This window comes from Pleurodeles waltl, chromosome 8, assembly GCF_031143425.1.
Source record: "Pleurodeles waltl isolate 20211129_DDA chromosome 8, aPleWal1.hap1.20221129, whole genome shotgun sequence".
NCBI lineage: Eukaryota > Metazoa > Chordata > Amphibia > Caudata > Salamandridae > Pleurodeles > Pleurodeles waltl.
In genome coordinates, this window is record NC_090447.1 from 685,453,661 (window position 1) to 685,474,065 (window position 20,405).

The following is a 20,405-nucleotide window of genomic DNA, read 5'->3' on the forward strand; positions in this document are numbered from 1 at the left end:
ATGCTGTATTTTGATGTAAAAGTACAGTATTTGTTTTATAAAAGATTCTGGAAATATGCGAAAAGTGAGTCTGCTATTGGGAATTTAGGCTTTAGTTATATTATGATGAATGTTTGATATTGGTAATTCTGATAACGGTATTTGTTTAATTTTTTAGAAGCTTAACAGTAATAGAAAACACATCCCAGAGCAGTAACACATTCCAAACCTGGAAACTAGAGACCAGGATCCAAGAGGTACTTTTAGAAGAGAATTTCCAATAAATAAAGGGATAGTCAGGAACCCATTTAGGAATAGGTTGCACTTATCTGTTCTTTGTTTATGTTTCATTAGGCACCAGTTTCTACAGAAGTCAGAAAGGGCCGCAGATTTGTGCAGCACTTCAACAGTGGAAACGCAAGAACGGTGTTGTCTCTCTTTTTTTTATTTTATCCACTTCCCCCCTTCCCTTGAGCTTCTGTTCTTAGTGCACTGTTTTAAAAACTAGTGTGCTGGAACAAGCAGTTTCAGGGTGGGGTCGGATTGTCTTCAACCTCCATCAGAACTGAACAAGAACTCAGGTGAGCTGGGCTTTGACAGCAATGCTCTTTTTAGTGTTGAACTTGAAACTTCTTCTTGCTCTGCAGTGTTTTCTCTTGATGGACATACAACTGGTTCAGGAGGAGTTAAATCACAATGGCTTTGATCCACCTCAACTCCTTCCCCTCGGGGTCTGGCAACTGCTGTGTTTGTCTCACAAAATCATCTACTTCTGGGAAAGCCCTCCTCTGTCTAGTCTCTCCTGCTGCCTCAATTGAGATTGGCTCACTGTCACCCTCCTGGAGGTCTTCTCATTCATCTCTCACAGGAGTGACTGAACCGTCCTCTATGGGCTCAGATCCGGGCTCAGTTCCTCTTTCTTCTCTTTCCAACTCTGAGGTTTGCCTTGTTGTTCTTGTTGGTGCTCTCAGCAACTCCTCTTCATTGTCCAAAGGACATGCCACTTTTTTCAGGTGGCTGGCATGGATCCAGTTCGGATCTCCAGTGCACTTCACAGCTGTAAACAGAACTACCTGGAATTGAAAAATAAGCTACTGGGTATTTTACATCTCCATGGACCTGCGTCAAGACGGACAAAAAACATGCATCACGCTCATGACAAAACAATGTGAAAGAGTTAGCGTAATCAGGCATACCCAAAGCCAGAGCTTTGCACAGACCCTCTCTCAATTCAGAAAACACTTTCATGAAAGCCTGGTCTAACACTATGGGATCGGTGACTTCCTTGTGGGTCAAATTCTGCAAGGGCTTGGAAATTACCCAAAAATTGGGACTCTATTGGCAGCAGCAGGCTACCATCCCTAAGAACATCCTGACATCTCTCTGGGTTGTTGGGGGACTCATCTGCAATATGGATGTGACCCTTTCTCTGAATATTTTCCTTGATCCCTTCTCAATCTGGTGACTCAAGTATTTCACTTCTTTCTGACAGTACTACAATTTAAATGATGACACTTGAAGGCCATTCTTTCCCAAATAGTTCTGCAAGGCAATCATGTCAAACTTGCACTCGTCCCTCGTTTTGGACGCAATCAGCAAGTTGTCAATGTATTGCACCAAAGTCCATTAGAAAGGCAATTCCAATGACTCCAAATTATTTTTCAAGATCTGATTGAATATGGAAGGTGACTCTGAAAACCCTTGAGGAATTCGACACCAACAGTAAACTTGGACTAAAAATTTGAAACAGAAGAGAAATTGGCTGTCCTCTTGAAGAGGTACAGAAAAGAAGGCTTGTGACAAGTCTATGACAGTGAACCACTCAGCATCACATGGAATCTGAAACATTATCACAGCTGGATTTGGCACCACGGGGCAACATTTGATCACAATGTCATTTATTTTTCTCAAGTCCTGGACAATTCAAACTTTCCCACAGGGCTTTTGCAACCATTTTATCAGTGAATTACATGGACTGCTCAACACTTCTTTTAAAAACCCTTGGTTTACAAATCCTGCAATTATCTGGGCAACCTCTATAAGAAAATCCTGTGGTACTGGAGAATCTGAGGAAAAATTGCATTCAGCTTTACAGAAACTTTAATTTTCTCAACTCCCTTTATCAGACCTATCTCTTTTCCTGTTAGATCCCACACTTTCTCTTTAACCGTTCCCTGTAAGTCAGGAGGAAGCTCTTTCACTGCGAACACTGGAAAGAAATCAATCAGGGGATATCCCTCATTTGTGGTTTCACACACTGTCTCTGGAACTGGGCCATCTTCATCATCGCTATTCATCTGTATCTCGATCCCGTCATTTGAAAAAGTAATTGAGCACCTTGTTTTGCACAGCAAGTTTCTTCCCAATAGGGATACCGAACTTGAATCACATACTACGAATTTTTGCAATCCCTGAAAGATGCCAATCTTAACCTGTACTGGGTTGGTCAAATATTGATTCACTACTCCTACAATCTGGACTGTCTTTCCAGAAAGGGGCAAATTTGGAACCTCTGCAGATCTACTCTCACTCAGCCAAGCATCATTTATTCCAATCTCACTGTGTAGCAGTAATTGGTGAACTGTGTTAATACTTTGGTTGGACCTCTGACCTGTGACCTGCTGAGGAAGCATCACCTGCTGCTGTTCCACTGGGGCTTGAGGTATTTGAATTTGCTGTCTAGGTACCATCTGAACCTGCTGCTGCATTGGCTGCAACTATGGCATTTGTACACATGGCATTTACACCTGTTGCATGGGTTTAAAATTCTGCATTTGATTCACATTATTTTGGAAGTGCGGATTATGACCTCTCATTCTCGGTCCGCTCATGTTTTGAAACAAATTGATGCCATTAGTTAGCTGAACGACACCTTCCTGTACCATCATCGGACACTCCCGCTTCCAATGTCAGACCGCTCCGCAAGTGTGACAAGGTAACACTCTCTTCATCCCCTGCAAATCATTCTGAACCACTGCAGTATTCAAATCAGGACTATGGTTTCCATTTCCTCTGCGGCCTCAACCTCTCATCTGATTCTGAAAGACCATATTTCCCAGCTGCTGTTGCTGCTGCGGAAAACTTCCCTGCATCCCTGTTTGTGCAGCTTTAATCTGCATCACCATCTCCTTCTCTTTCAGCTTTCTCCGCTTCAATTCAGTTTCATCACTGCAGTATTTTGCATTCTGCAGCACCTCATCAATCGACTCTGCTTGCCACCAAATCAAATGACTCTTGATCATCTGGCTAATTTAAGGTCTCAATCCTTCCACAAGTCTGAACACAAAATGAATCATTTCTTATAGCTCAATTGTTTCTGTACCACTTGTAATGCTTAAACACCTGCAACAATCTCTCACAGTATGCATGTATCGAATCCTTTGATTCTTGAGCTGTTTTGACTATTCTCTGCCAATCAGAGATTTGGGGCAAAATTTTTGTTTTAAAAAATTCAGTCTCCTTGTAATAATATTTGATTACTTCTGGAGACTGCGCACCTGTAACCTGGTCTCTCTCTGGTTCTTTTGACGGCCAATCTATACTCCTCTTACACTCCATCCACAGAGCAGCTGGAACCACTATCTCTAATAGAGTGTCCAAGTCCTCCCATAGGCTCTTTGCAAGTTTCACAAACCTGTCTGTCTGCTGGTACTATTTCAGTGGTTTTTCTCTCAATCTGGAATAATCATTTGTGAATGATAGAATGTCACTTCTGCTCCAGGGGACGTGAACAAAACTTCCTCCCGGAACCTCTCTCATTGCTCAAATTTTCACTGGATCCTTACTTTGCTGCACATTTGCAGTTAACACCATAGAATCCCTTCTTCTCTTATCTCTTTTCTTTACCCATCTGCCTTCCCACTTATTTAATGCTCCCCAGGTCTGGGCACTTTGAAGTAACTCCCTAAGGTGTGCCTTAATTCCAGCAGATCTTATTTGTTCAAAATCTTTAGCCTCAAAATCTAACCAGTAACTACTTTTCAAATGTTTTGTTTTTTCTATTTCTATGCCGTATTTATCTGCCAGATCTGCTAGCTTTCGATGCACATTGCTTACTTCCCTCATACTTTTCGGGCACAGATATCTCAACTCTGCTTCTATGTGGGACTCTAACCTGTTAACACCCATAGTCCCTTCAATGAGCCCACCCACTTCCATTCCTAATCTTGTATATTTCAAGTACTCCTCTTCCTTAGGAGCACTCTGCAGGGTATTCAGCTGGTCTAGCCATTCAGTCAATTGCTGAGCAGTCAAACCCTGCAACAAAATGTTGTTAGAATGTGCTGGTGACCCCTGTTGTACAACTGTATTCTGGGTCTGCAGTGGCAGTAATTTCAAGCTCTGACTAATGTTCGACCCTTTCACGGTATCTGGAGGATCTTCAAATTAACTAAGGTCTATCAAAGATCTGGATCCATCAAAGGTCTGTCCCACAGGAGAGACTACTTGAATATTCTCATAAAGTCCTCCCCTCATTACATTCCTATACAGGATTCCCTGTCCATCTGCACTGGGTTTTCTTGTACAAACAAAAGCACAATCGGATCTATGGTAACAGGTACAGATACAACATCTGGGCTTAGTCTAACATTTAAGTTCTGTGGTTGTGTAGTTCCCATATTTTGGTTCATCAGTACAGACATATCTGTCTGGGTCCCTGTTGTCGGAGAGTATCTCGGCATTACTTATCACTGCACCTGCAGCAATAAAAGTGGAGTCGGCTCTGTCTGCACCAACATCAGTTTCGGTAAAACCTGTTCTGTAGGCACTATTAGATTAGTGGCAGTTTCCACAATGGGCACATCAGGGTAAATTCTCTGGACATTTGGCTGTGGCACCTGATTTTGGACTACTGGAGTAGTAGGTGCATTAAGACTGCTCTGCATCGGACTTTGCGTTGGGCTAGGATTAACCTGCACCGGACCTACTGTCGCATTAACCTGTGTTGGAGCTGAAGGATCAGCACTGGTATTCGGACCAATCTCATGTGCTGCATATGGTGGTGAAGGATTTCTCAACAACTGTAAAATAAACTCATCATCATCTTACTCTTCCTCATATGTCAAAGACTTTCTCGGGTCATTTGGTCTTCGCTCCCTACTCTCGGAGGGGCTCCTATTTGTTTTTCTAGTAGCTTTCCTCCCTTCTCTCTCACTGTTTTGTGAAATTGTTGGGAATAACTTTATCCCTCGTAAGGTTTCTGTTCTCCATAATGTCTTAACATGATCCCATCTAGCCTCTGCTAGTGTCTTTTCTGCCTTTCTCATCCTCCTTTCAAATTTCTGTTGCTGTCTGGCTACTAACTCTGAGATCGTCAATGCCTTGAACTATACTGGTCTCAGAGGGGGTTTCAGGTCATACAGCACGATCCTCAAATGCTCTAAACTCCTCAAATTAAATGTTCCATTGGCAGGAAACGCTAGGCTCCCATCATTCTCTGTCACCTTGCATCATTGCGTCAGCCAAAGACGTGGCTCAACACCCTTTTCTTCAATTACAATGTAAGCTGGTGTACCTTCTGGCGGTGCAATATCCCCTGTACTCGTTGTAATGTACGAATCTCCCCTTAAAGCCCTCTTAAAAACTTTGACAATTTTCATCTTTGCGACCTTTATGTTATTCAAAATCAAATCAGGAAATTGCTTTTAATCCCAGAATTGTCTTCACCCACCTTCTCAACCAATTGCGTCTCATGAACTGCTGCCAATCCGTGTGCGACCCTTCTCTCTAACCAACCAATCCCAGCACAGCTCTGGTGACATCACATTCACACGTACTGAGGCTGACAAAGTCTTGTGGCTTGTCCTCCCAAACTCAGATTTACACAAAACGAATGCAATGTTTTTACGAGCACTAAACAAATTCAGACCTCAATTTGTCTGTTTACTACAGGTAAGGTAATGCAATCGCTTCAGAAACCTTACGGAATTTTCACTGATGCTGTTTCTCTCTAACAGCTACTCCTTCTTTCTCAGCTTCCCAGATTCACAAGAAAAATTAGAACTGCCAGTTTTACTCTCAACTGATCAGTGGGTCTGTCCTGGTGCACATGGGACTCGCCAGATCTCAGTCAAAAAATTATTTCACTCACTTTGACTCACACTCTGACTTGTCGACCATGCCCAATCTACCTATTAAACCAGACAAATTAGTACAAAAACCAAGTGTCTCATACACTTTTCAATATACTCTGGGGTCTTAGACCACGCAGAGTCCATACATCAACAACCACAAGGACAATTTTTGAGCACAAAGCTCCACACACATGTGAAGTTCGACAACTTCCCTACTCTCACACTTCAGACTACGCACACTCCTTCTACAACTTAATTTGGAGTACGCAACTCCCTAAACCCTCACCAACCTCACAATTCACCTGCGATTTGCATAAGCTGTGCAAGCGCAAAACCTACTTCATTCACACTGACACTAAAACACCGTGAATATCCTCAAACAACGATTGGCAAGCTCCAAGATTCTGGGAAAGCCATCTTAAGGATTTAGGAGCATATTTTCTCTCCAATTTGTATCATTGAAAAATAAATCAAAATCTCAGTGATGAGAGCTCCTAAAATACAAGACCATGTACCGGGCCTCTATGATGGGCTCTTAATGAGACAAACCATCAAGCTGCTACCATCTCTGTTAGCGCGTCTGACCTTAATAAGTAAACTTACAAGGGGACGCGAATAGGTCGATGAACCTTTTGACTATGCTTAAGATGTTCCCACCATATATCCCATACATGCAGATCAATAATCATTAACAATCAATAACATTAGTAATCAATTGGAGTCAGTAATTGTCACACACCATGACCTTGCAGTCATGAATAACTACACCTTTATGTAAAAGTTAGAATATGTATTTCCCTTTATTAACAATGTTAACGTAATGTAGGTTAATCTCAAAATCAATTGATAGACATACAGAAACAACACTGGCTGACCGAAGTGATGAAAGAACAACAATCTAATCAAAGCTTGAGCTACTACACATTCTAAAATTACAGTAAAAATTAATAGCAAGAACAACTGTGCAAACGATATTACATACATTTAGGTTCAGCAAAGAAAAGACATCAGCTGTTATTTCATGTAGCAAACTTCATCAGTGAGCTCCCTAACTAACATCAGATGGGAATTGGCATGTTGGGTTTCATGCAAAACATTTTAGTCAACACAAATTTGGAAAAACATCTAACTACGGCTCTATCAATATAGCGGTTGCTACCTAGAAACAACTGCAAATAGACATAGCAAACAACATCATAGTCAATGTACCTATCCTCAGTTTGGTCAGTAAGCTGTGACAGTCTTCGTCATCAGGACATCAGTCTGGTCAGCAAGGCATCAGGATTCAGCATCAAAGTTCAGAAAAGCAGTAAAGTTAAGCATGTTTCTTCTCAAGATGGAAAATGGGCAAAATGGACTAAACTCTCAAGAAGAATGGGGAGAATGGCTTCTCTCCTCTCGGTGCAGTCTGGCTAAGTTAGATTTCCTAAAACTACTTCCCAAGTCCCTATTGCTTCAAGAATCGCATGTTCACACTTTGTCCAATAAAACTAAAACTTCAAATCTACAAATTTTACTAGTACATGGTTCACATGTTGATGCCTCCTTTCATAATGTTCTCATCATTCGGCTCTTCAGGTAACAATATTGTTGCAGCTTATACTCCAGTCAGAGTCTCCATTGTATTCTCCTGAAACCACATGGACAGTATAGTGGAAAATCACAACTTAATTCTCTAAACATCCATTTTATTAAACTCCTAAGAAATACAGCTTGACATGAGGCCATGCAACTAGGCAAGACCTATGCTAAATTAGGGCCTGCAATTAATAAAGCTAATACCCAATGCATAACCCTTATTATGACATATTACTACATTAATCAAACATAAGTTCAACATTTCATATTAATAAGCCATTAATAGCTACACTTCATGAACATTGGTGGCCACTCACATGGTCACACTTTCAAATGTGTGTATTATTTTCTTTATGTTATTTCATTTTCTATGCAAATTCAACACTGAGAATACATGAATATTCATTAATAATTTCATTTATAGAATCAGCGTTAACACAACCATGCTCTGCCAGCATCACCAGGCCCCTTGAGTGTCCTGCATCAAGAAACAGAAGGGGAGCTGTCTGCATCACTTCATCAGGAGAGGGTGTCGTCAGAAGCCTGCTCCCATTGAGATGTTAAGGGTTTTTGTTAACACACCTAGACGCAGTTTTAGCGCACCGTTAACTAATCAGTTTAGGCTGAAAGACAAAAGGTAAAGACACAGATAACATTTTTTTAAATAATATGTGAAGACAGTTTAGCAGAACAAACTAACAAGTTACTTACCTTCAGTAACACCTTATTTGGTATAGATGATCTGGCTGCAGATTCCATACCTTAGAATATTACCCAGGAGTCAGACTGGATCTGGAAACTTTTGACGAGCAGTGTGTTGGTAGATGGCATCGTTCGGCTCTGTGTGTCTTCGTCTGCACTGGTAATGACATGCACGGTGGCTATACAGGTGCCACCCCAGCATTCTGACGCCAGGTTCTTTTCACAAGTTTCCACACCAGAAGCACGGAACAATGAGAAATACTGACCACTGATGTGTCAATTGCTTTGGATCTTGGGTACGGTGTACCCCAGTGGTTCCCAACCTGTGGTCCGGGGACCCCTGGGGGTCCGCAAAGCCTTCTCAGGGGGTCCGCGAGAGCCTAGAAAATTAAACAATATGAACAAATATTGACAAATTAAGTCCCCAGCTTCCAGTAATGACTAAGGCGGGGGTCCCCAGATTCCCATGATGATTCAGTGGGGGTCCCTGGGTTCCATTAATGTTAAAGAGGGGGTCCACAGAAATCAAAAGGTTGGGAACCACTGGTGTACACAGTAGAAAGCATGAACACTCATTCCATCATTCCGTATTTCAGGGAGGAAGTTTGAAGATTTTTTGAAGCCAAACAGAAATTCCTACACTTCGTCACAAATTAAAAAGAACATGGGTACCTCCTGGGTTTTATTTTTTTAATCTAGTTAATCTGATAGGTTCCCAAGTGCTGATATGTGGGACAAAGAGGCATATCACAGACAAGCAACCATTAAGCAAATATGCAAGCACAAAACTTTCAACGTATTTACATAGCTCAGAGTTACAGGAAGTGATGCATGCTGGAAAGCATATAGGCACACTGACCAAAAAGCAGGGTTACCAGATGACTTAATGTAACCAGGGAAGCAAATTTTCCAGTATGCCCTTTTTTAGTTTTGTGTTCTTTTCTTTATGGGAATAAATGTTTTCACAATGTTATTTCAGTTGTGCAACTGAAGTAAAACATGACTATAACTTTCAGAATGCATTGGTTGTTTAAAGGAAAATGTAAGACTTTAACACCGTGGTGTGGCTGCATGGAGCCATTAGGTAACTGTCAAAGCAAACATGGAGCCAAATAGCATCAGAGTTACCCGGGATACCAAAGTTGAAACTTAAGTTCACTGGAGGTTTTATCATACTTTTAAAGTAACCCCAGAGCATGCAGTCAGGTGGCCTGTTCTTAGTTATCTGCACCATTTCACAGCGCTCTTCTGCTTCTCACAGTTGTTAGTGCTGTTGTTTAACAAATCGACAATGAAGCAAATTCACCCCCCTTAATGTTGTTCCTTCGGTTGATAGGTCATGTTCTGGTACTAGTGTTTTTAAGTGGGGGGGGCAATGTAGTGGGATTGCTAAAGGAGATGTGGACTATCAATATAACTAAGAACTACTTGTAATAGATGTGGCCTATTTAACCAAGAGTTTGGCCCAATGCAGTGGACAAATATCCCTTTCTTGACAAAGTTGGCAATTCCTATGTTTTGGCTTATGCTTTGCCCTCAGGACAGCACTTTGGTCAATGAAAAATTACAGCTTTTTAAGCCTTTCATGAACTATGTGGGAAATATTTGACTGTCCCCAAAATATTCTATAACTAGATTAAAGGGTAAATAAACCTTTTGGACTATTTTGTGCAAAGTTTTACTTTCCCTCAATATTCTAGGACTGGAATTAGAACACTAAATTTTACCTCCCAATGTCTTCCACACCCGCTCAATAGTGCTCCACTACAATCACCATCAAAAGTAGCTCTCATCTTCTGCTTTCTTTAGCTGTATCCCTGACTTTTTAGTTGGAAGCCTACCAGGCAGTGCAGCTGTCTGGATGTAAAAGACTTATTATCTACATACAAGCGGCTCTGACAACTCCTATTGCATTCCGCTTGTTTCTTTCACTATCATACATTTCCTTAAATCTCATGTGATGGCTTGACACCTCCATGCCAGGTTTGTGCTTCCCATGGAGCATACACAAATTCCATGTGCCCTTCCACTGCTCACGTTTAGAGAACTATATTTTTTTTGGTTTAGTATTTCATCAGAGTGTATGTGTTTTACAGCTTTCCCCCTCTAACTAATTTGCTATCCACCTACTCCCTGTCACTCTCCATTGTCTGCTTCTCCCACCCCCAACCGCAATGTGCTGCTGTCCCATCTGCCTCACTGGAGCCCACCCCGCAACACACCCTCTGGGAATAAATCTCCCACTGCCTACTATGCCCACCTCCAAACCTCTGCCTTGCTGTTCACTGTCGCACCCCAGACTCCCTCAATGTGTTGATTTCCTGTTGTCTGCTTCTTCATTGCCCCTACCCCCCACGCCGTTCTCTCCTGCATGTTCCTGTCACCCCATCACCCCTTCCACTCCGTGTTGCTCCTTTCCCCCTATCCACTCCTCTACCCCTCCCACAACACAAAAAGAGGAGTTTTTGCATGCGTGCACTTCATCAAGTGTGCATGTGTCGTCATACATGTGCAGACGTAAAATGACTGCCTCACTGTGAGGATTTGGGTATATTATATGGTATGGCTGTGGTTACTTACCACGAAGTACACTTACAAATGCCATTGTGGGTCAAGTCAGGCTTGTTTACTTAACCTTAAGCTCCAAACGTGGTAGCTGTGACTGCAGGCAGTAAAGCTTATATGCTTTACTGCTATATGTGAAAGAACAAGGGCTCCTGTCAGCAGTAGGACACGATTGGTATGCCGAAAATTACCTTTTTTGACAGGTAGATGGAACGCTGTGCTTCTGACCACTGTGCTTATGTGAGGGGCAAAGGGCATTTCAGTGTTAAAGAGTACGACAAACACAATAAAGTTAATGTATTTGTCGGGTTTGATGTAAGTTATAATGCCTACGACTTCTAAGAGAGCAGTAGGGCTGGGTTTGGGTTAGGGCTACTCTCACCGTTGAAATCAGTTTTTTTCAGAGTTCGTACAAGGCACATTTTCCTTCATCCAGGATAATGTGCGTTTCAGGAATTTACGGATGTTACTGTGGCAAACTAAGTTTCTGAGCCTTTAAATAAGGTTCTGAGTATTGTTAGCATATTGAAGGAAATGAAGATGGCAGAGATCGATTACCCAGGCAAAAGTGATCCTGTACACATTAAATTGGAGCGCAGAAAGTACAAAACCTGTGGAACCTCGCAAAACAGTGACGTCCAATTAGATTCAGATGAGCCAAACTGATATGTCTCGTTTATTAAATAGAAAATAGGCGATCCTGTGAACAGCAGAGTTTGACCCCCCTGTTCACTCCTTCAACCAGTACAATAGGCAGGTCAATAGCCGTGTCACATGCAACGGATGGGTTGAGTAAGTTCAGAGCTGCAGGTTGGGTCATCTAAAACTGAAAATAAGTTATTTGCTACGTGTCTGTAACAGATCGATGAATAACAATGTTCAGAAAAAATCGGATTTATATGTGCTGCTATCTATGGAGGACTATGAGAATTACCAAAAATAGAGGCCTTGCATAGCAACGTTTAGTGTCCATTAATTCAGACCCATTATATACACACATATTTAATGACTGCAATAAGAGGTGCTGAAAATAATCAAAACCCCAGCAGTACATATAGAAGGCACACGTTTTGAGTATCTACCCAAGCGAACCTCTTCCATTTCTCCAATGCAGCATAAGCTTTCAGACACACCCAACGTCTTCACAGTTACTGTTCTCAGCACTTTTCAGAAAACTTTTCAAAACATTGCCCTGACACATTACATAAATTGTAAGCCGGAGCTATTTGGGAGCACTGGTCAGTCACAGCAAAAATATAATAAATACATAAAATAAAATAAAAAAAAACTAAAAAAAGGGTAAATGGAGAAACAAAATCCGTACAGAACACCACCTACCCTGCCAAAGACAGCACACGACCTCTGTCAAACAGTTTTCAGAGTAATTTTAATGCTACTCTGGATTTAACTTGACTAACTGGTAGCAATTGAGCACATCTTTTTTGTGGCGGCAGTTATCTAAAACGCTACAATAACAGCATCAAAAGTAGAATGGTGGAAGATTGGTTTTCCATTGTACTGCTGAACTGGCATAATGCCCACTTTAAAAGCAATTCGCCGCTCATCACAGAAATCTGGCAGATACGACACTAAATGCTTCGAGGGAGGGGACGGAAGGGGGGCCTTAAGAAATGAGTGAGGGGAGGAGGGGGACTCCAACCAGCCAGCACGTTGGGGACGCAGTGAAGTGGGATTTGTGTGTGTGTGTGGGGGGGGGGGGGGAGCGGTTCGAATATGAAAGCTAGGGGTGATCAATCCGTGTGAAAGGATTACATGCAAAATGTTGGGAGAAAAAGTTTTGCTCTTCAACTAAGCTCCTAACAGCCATGTCTTAATTTGAACGGTAGATTTTTGACGGTAGGCTTGCATTCAAACCAGCAGAACCAAACAAAAGCAAAATATATATTTGTACGCGCCTATTGTTCGTGCGAAGTGAAAAACTACAGAATTCCGCCAATCATCTGTCAAACACAACCCTCCCACCCCTTCCCCTGGTATATTTACCACCAAATGTAATGAGTAAACATGTGATATAATAAAACTCTTCTCGTGCGTGGACATTTGCGCATTTCTTCTTGAAGCTAAGTACAGGTAATGATGCAGGCAGCTTTCAAGATGTCTTTTTTACTGTCAATAAAATTATTCCTATTCCCGTTTTCAGACGGCACAAAAACGAGGTCTTCATAAACGAAAAATCCTGCCGATTACAGTGCAGTATGTCAACACTAGCATTTATAATTTTTCTGTCAGCTAGTCCACGGTGATTAAGAATAGCCTGAATTAGACAAGTACATTTAATTTGGCTACAACTCTGAAAGCTCTGCTTATAACACCAGATGTTATATTATGGAAACACACCTCTTAAAACTTTTCCAAATGGCGCTTGTGAAATAACACAAAATGCGAACGAGGTGTAGAATACTTGTATTGCATCTCTGAAAACATAATTGCATAAAACATGTTCATTAACTATTATGGAACACAATTTCCTCTCTCTCGAAGCCCTTACTAAAGGTTACATACTGGCTAAAGTATCTGGTCATAGTTTATGTACTAAAACCAAATATTGAACAGTATTAATTCATATTCTGAATGTAAAGTAAAGCAAGATGTAATTTTTTTTATATTTTCGAACACTGTTATTCTTTATGCCTATATGTACATCACTTGCTATTCATAGCTTAGAGTATAAAAAATACATAAATAAAAAATAAAACAAAAACAAAAAGAATACAAGCACTGGTAGTAATCTTGATGTTTTTTCAAACAGAACAGAGAATTTAAAGGCAGTCTTGGGCTGTTATATAACCAACTTGCACATACAATATAATATGCATAACTGAAAAAAAACATATTTGTGGATCAAATTGACAATGGCACTAAATGGAAGCATAGAATGGAACTCACGCAGTGGTAGTACGATACACAAGGCGAAAAAGAGAATGTTAGAACATGTAAGAGCTATTCGCAATTTTGATCGCAGTTATCCTGTGGCACGACATTTCCATGAGATGCATCAAGGTGATGAAAGGCAACTCAGCTACTTGGTATGTGATCAAATCAAATTAAATTGCCGAGGGGGTGATAGACAGAAAATGTTACGTGTCCTTGAGTCGAAATATATTATCAAATTTATGACTCTTTCCCCTAATGGTTTGAATTTAAGTGAAGAGATGAATACACACTTTGGTAGATGAACAGTTACTTTTGTAAGTTCCTTTAGCAAACGATTTGAAATTGCATTCAAGCTTCTTTTGATGTTCTTTGTAAGTATAAGAGATTTTATATGGCTTTTGTTGGGGGCTTTTGGACTCAAAGTACTTATTTTCGGTGGGGTATAAAAAATAATAGGGTGTTTGGGCATTTTGAGTATACGGTTACTTAATGACTACTACGAAGATAAAATAATGTATTTGGAAGTAGTTGATTGATATTAGGTTTTGAAATATGAACTTATGTGTTATATGATATTTGGAATGGACTATAATGTTGAAAGGACTATGTAATTGACAAGTATTAGTAACCATTTGAGTGTATTATGCTTTATGTAACCCTTACAAGATGGCGCCCACCGTTTCAATCGGATATATGTATGTACTGTGGATTAAGTCCTTTCTTTGTGTTTAAATGTATGTATTTATATTTGTTGTATGTAGCACTCCCCCATCCGTGAACAAGGCTACGGCTGAAATGCGTTGGAAGGAAGACCACTTTTGTTTTTGTTAATATATTTTGCAACTGCCCGTCTGAGTCTTGATTTTTCCTTTATATAGGGCGAGGAAATACTTGGTGTATATTAATGGGATTCCCGATCCCATGTCAAGACCACTGTGTTCGAGCCTCGATATTTCGGGTTTTTGGTGTATATATATAATAATAATACACTAAGTCGCGGTTTGCTGACATGCATCCAGACCGTTGGTGGTGCCTGAATAACCCTTCCGCAAGTGCCAAAACACTACCTCTTCCCTCACTCCAATTCAGAGAGGTCAGGCACTCGAAGATGTTTCTTTGCATCTTTATTTAGACAACTAGAGATATAGGAACACTTAGTACTGCAACCAGCCTTTGTCAACTATAGGAAGCCATATTGTTGGAAAATGGCCTCTAAAGGGTCACCCCAAACCTTTTGTCTTCCTCCACTTCTTTTTTTGGCCTCATTTTTGCTGGCTTTAGGACTCTGGACACTTTATAGCTGCTTACTAGTGCTAAAGTGCATGTGCTCTCTCCCTAAAAAGAAAATGGCAACATTGGCTCATACCCAATTGGCAAATTTAATTTACATGTAAGTCCCTAGTAAAGTACACTAAATGTGCCCAGGGCCTGTAAATTAAATGCCACTAGTGGGCCTGCAGCACTGATTGTGCCACCCCCATAAGTAGCCCCTGAACCATGTCTCAGCCTTGCAGTTGCAAGGTCTGTGTGTGCAGTTTCACTGCCACTTCGACTTGGCATTTAAAACTACTTGCTGAGCCTTAAATTACTATTTTTCTACATGTAAGTCACCCCTAAAGTAGGCCCTAGGTAACCCATAGGGTAGGGCACTATGTAGGTAAAAGCCAGGACATGTACTTATGTGTTTTACATGTCTTGGTAGCGAAAAACTCATAAATTTGTTTTCCAATACTGTGAGGCTTGCTCCTCTTACTGACTAGCATTAGAACTGCCCTCATATACTTTTAAGTGGCAGATTCTGATCTGGAAGGAGTAGTCATGTCATATTGGGTATTGCCAAAATGGTAATAGTGTAGGAAAGTACCATCTTTCTTGACATGTTACCCCCAATTTCTGCCTGTTTGTCAGTGTGTTTTGCCTGTCTCACTGGGATTCTGCTAGCCAGGACCCCATTACTCATAGTTTGTGGCATAATGTGTGTGTTGTCAGTATGCTTAACTGTGTCACTGAAGTTCTGCTAACCAGAACTCCAGTGCTTATGCTCTCTCTACTTACCAAATTAGTCACTATAGTTTATTGACTTCATATTCCAATTCCATTTGGCACACTGGAACCCCTTATAAGTCCCTAGTATATGGTAGTTAGGTACCCAGGGCATTGGGGTTCCAAGAGATCCTTATGGGCTTCTTCAGGACTGCCACTGCCGCCTCAGTGAAATAGTGCCCACACTATTTCACAGCCATTTTCACTGCACTTAAGTAACTTATAAGTCAGCTATGTGTCTAACCTTCATTTACTGAAGGCTAGGTGAGAAGTTACTAAGTGTGAGGACACCCTTGCACTAGCAAATGTGCCCCTATGCTGTCCAGGGCCAATTTTCAGGAATTCGTGAGTGCGGTGATACCATTACACACGTGCACTACATATATGTCAATATATATGTAGCTTCAAAATGGTAACTCCGAATATGGCAATGTGAGGTGTCTAAGATCATGGAATTCTCCCCCCATTCCAAATCTGGTCTGTGCTAGTTTACAGCTCTGCTTGTGCATTCCACCCAGACAACCACAGAGCACTCAGTCACATCTGAATTCATCTGCATACTGAATGGGTCTTCCAGGGCAGGAAGGGTGGAGGGGCTCATACTCGCATTTCAAAGGCCAGTGGCCTGCCCTCACACAAAGGACTGATAACCCCCACAGGGATCCTGGCAAACAGGACTGGGCTGAAAGGGGAACTTGTGCACTTCAAAACCACTCTCTGACGTTTTCCTCACTTCAAAGGCATTTTGGGTTACATAAACTGGGTAGTTGACCCCACCAAATCAGACACTTCTGGACCCACACCTGTACTCTGTCAGAGGAACTGCCTGGCTGCCCAAAGGACTCATCTGGACTGCTTTGCTGAGAAGGGCTCCTGTTTCGGAAGTCTCAAGGACAACAAAGACTTCACCTCTTCAAGGAAACTCCTTCTGTGTCTAAAATAGACGTAATGGCTGCATAAATCGATGCGAAACCTGCAGCGGCTGGGAAATCGATGCACCACTGACCGAAACGACGCAGCACCGACTTCCTGATGGAGATTTCAACGCAGGACCTGCTTTGCAATGGAAAATTTGATGCATCACCTACCAGTTCGACGCAGCGGCTGCTCCTTTTTTCCAGCACGTCAAAAATTTTCAACGCATCGTCCCTGGGCGTCAAATATCTCCGCATTGCAATGAGGAACCATTCCTGAAAAACGACACAACCCTTTGCAGTGTGGAAAGAAACAATGCACCGTCCGTGCCACACCAGAAAATCAGATGCAACACCTTATTTTTCCACGCATTTCCTCCTCTGCAGTCCCTGCGCATTGTTATTTTTCACGCATCTCAGGTACTCTGTGTAACAAAGAAACAACTGTTGAGTTATAAAGATTGAGACTGTTTTAAACCTTTTAAAAGTGATATTTCAGCTCGTGCTTATTGGCCCTTCGTCGTTTCAATCTTATTTTATTGAGCAAAATATTATCTATTTTTCTAAACCTGTGTGGTGTATTTTTGTGGTGTTTTCACAGTGTTACTGTATGATGTATTGCACAAATACTTTACATATTGCCTTCTAAGTTAAGCCTGAATGCTTAATGCCAAGCTACCAGAGGATGGGCACAGGATAATTAGGATTGTGTTGTGATTTAACCAGACTAGGATTGTGGTCCACACTTGGACAAAGGTGTATACCTCTGCCAACTAGAGACCCCACTTTCTAACCCTGGTGAAGTGTTGAACTGCTTTTCGGCAAATAGCATACTACTCCAGAACCCAAAGGATTAGTGGTGAATTAGTATAGGGAAATATAAATTGTTAATCTGAGCGGTGGACATGTGAGTCTGTTCGTTTGATTGAATAGGATAAAGGAGGGATGAAGGAAGGGTCTAGAAAGTGTTATTTGGGAGATCATAGTAATAGAATGAGGTTTGGGGTGAGTCAGGGAACGGAGATAGAGAATATATTGAGAGAGGTATAGGATGAGACAGAGTAGTATACTGGAGGAAGTTAAAGGCTTTTTTTCTACAGTAGGAGTAAAGTAAAAATATATAGATACATAACTACATAAAAGGTATACATGTGTTGCTCTACATAAACCTAATTTATTTGTGTATTTTTTTTATTATTATTATATATATATAAATATATATATATATATATATATATTCCTCAATTTTTCAAAAGTGAAGCACTTCTAAATACAATGGACACGTTACATACCTTTAGTATCGCCGTGTCTGGTAGAGACTATATCTAGCTGCAGATTCCTTACCTTTGAATTCTACCCAGGAGTCAGATTGGATCCAGAAGATTTTCGTGAGCAGTAACCCTCAGTGCTAGCAGGCGGCATTGATCGGTTCTGCGCCCGTTGTTGGCATCATGCATGCTGGAAATTATGTCATGGGTCTAATATAGGTGCTACCCAGGCACATCGACGCCAGTCTTGTTCCACATAGAGCAGATCTATGAAGAACACTGACTAATGGTGTGTCAAAACTAAGGTCCTGAAAGGGGAGTCCCTGCCCCTAGAAATCAATTTGCAGAGGGGGGAGGAAGTGTGGGTCGGTGTAGGAGGCTGGCCTGGTTTGTAGTGGGTACCTAGGTACTTACACCTTACACCAGGTCCAGTTATCCCTTATTAGTGACATATAGGCAGAGTCTAGAAGCCAAGCTCTCTAGAGGTAGCTGTGGATGAACAGCCAAGGCTTATCTAGGAGACATGCAAAGCTCATGCAATACCACTGCAGTCACACAATACTCACACAATGTAGGAGACTGGCCTACCAGGTTTGTAGTGCGTACCTAAGGTACTTACACCTTATACCAGCTCCACAGGAGATTCCTTCCGTTCTTCTCGTGCAGGGTGAAGACAGGCAGTCCTCAGGGTGTGTACACCTTGGAAACCTTTGCAGTTGCTGGCTGGAGCTGAAATTGCAGGTCACAGTATCCTTCCTGGATGCTTTGTTGCAGTTACAGCGGTTCCTGGAGCAGCCTGTGGTTGATCCGACAGTCAGAAGCTGAAGCAGAGGATGCAGAGGAGTCCTGGGGGAATCTTGCAAACCAAATCTGAGGAAACACTGAGAGGAGAGACCCTAAATAGCCCTGAGAGGGGGATTGGCTACCTACCCAGGTATGCACCTATCAGGAATGATCTCTCACATCACCTGCTGGCACTGGCCACTCAGATGCTCCCAGAGGGTCCCCACACCTTGGAATCCAAGATGGCTAACGCCAGGGACACTCTGGAGGAACTCTGGGCACCACCCCTGGGGTGGTGATGGACAGGGGAGTGGTCACTCCCCTTTCCTTTGTCCAGTTTTGTGCCAGAGCAGGGACTGGGGTCCCTGAACCGGTGTATACCAGATTATGCAATAAGGGCACCGTTTGTGCCTGTTACACCTATTTCCAATGGGAGAGGGTGTAACACCCGTCTCCTAAAGGAAATGCAATGTTCTGCCTTCCTGGGATTTAGCTGCTCAATCCTCAGGAGGGCAGAAACCTGTCTGTGAGGTGGCAGCAGCTGAGGCTGCAGTGTAAACCTCGGAGAGCTGGTTTGGCAGTACTGGGGGTCCATGGTGGAGCCCCCAGGGTGCATGGAATTGGCACCCCCAAAACCAGATTTGGATTGGGGATTCAATTTCACACCTCACATGGCCATATTCGGAATTTCCATTGTGAAGTTACATATATGTATTGACATATGTGTAATGCATGCTTATTATGGTGTCTCCGCACTCACAAAGCCCAGGGAATTGGCCCTGGACAACGTGGGGGTACCTTTGCTAGTGCAAGGCTGCCCTCACACACAGTAACATTGCACCTAGCCTTCAGTAACTGAAGGTTAGACTTATAAGTTACCTGGTGCAGTGAAAAATGGCTGTGAAATAGTGTGTGCACTATTTCACTCAGACTGCAGTGGCAGTCCTGAAGGAGTGTTTGTATGAGCTCCTTTTGGGTGGCAGAAGAAATGCTGCAGCCCATAAGGATATCCTGGAACCCCAGTGCCCTGAGTACCTAGGTACCATATACTAGGGACTTAAAAGGGGGGACCAGTGTGTCAATCAGAATTGATATTTGGAGTCACTAAACTATAGTGACAAATTTGGTACACAGAGAAAGCATAAGCACTGGAGTTCTGGTTAGCAGAGCTCCAGTGACACAGTCAAGCATACTGACAGCACACATAGGCCACAACATATGAGCACCCTCCTAAGAGTTGGTCATCCAGCCAGAACTCTTTTGTAAGCTCAAGGTAGAACAGCAATGCTCTTTTTGTGTCCATTTGGTGGAGTCTCTACTCTTCCTGAAAAGGGATGTGGGTGGTGTCAAAAGCAGGCAAGGTAATGGATTGGCCTACATGACAGTGTAACCACTTTTGGCAGAAAAGAGGCCCTAGGGCGAAGTAGCACTTTGTCAGGATAGATACAAACATTGGGCGTCTTATATGACAAGTCCTCCAGCTCACTCACTCTGCAGGCAGATGTAATCACCACAAGGAAAGCTGTTTTCAACGTGAGAAACCTGAGAGGACAACTGTTAAGAGACTCCAAAGGGGCACACATCAAAAACATCAGAACCAAATA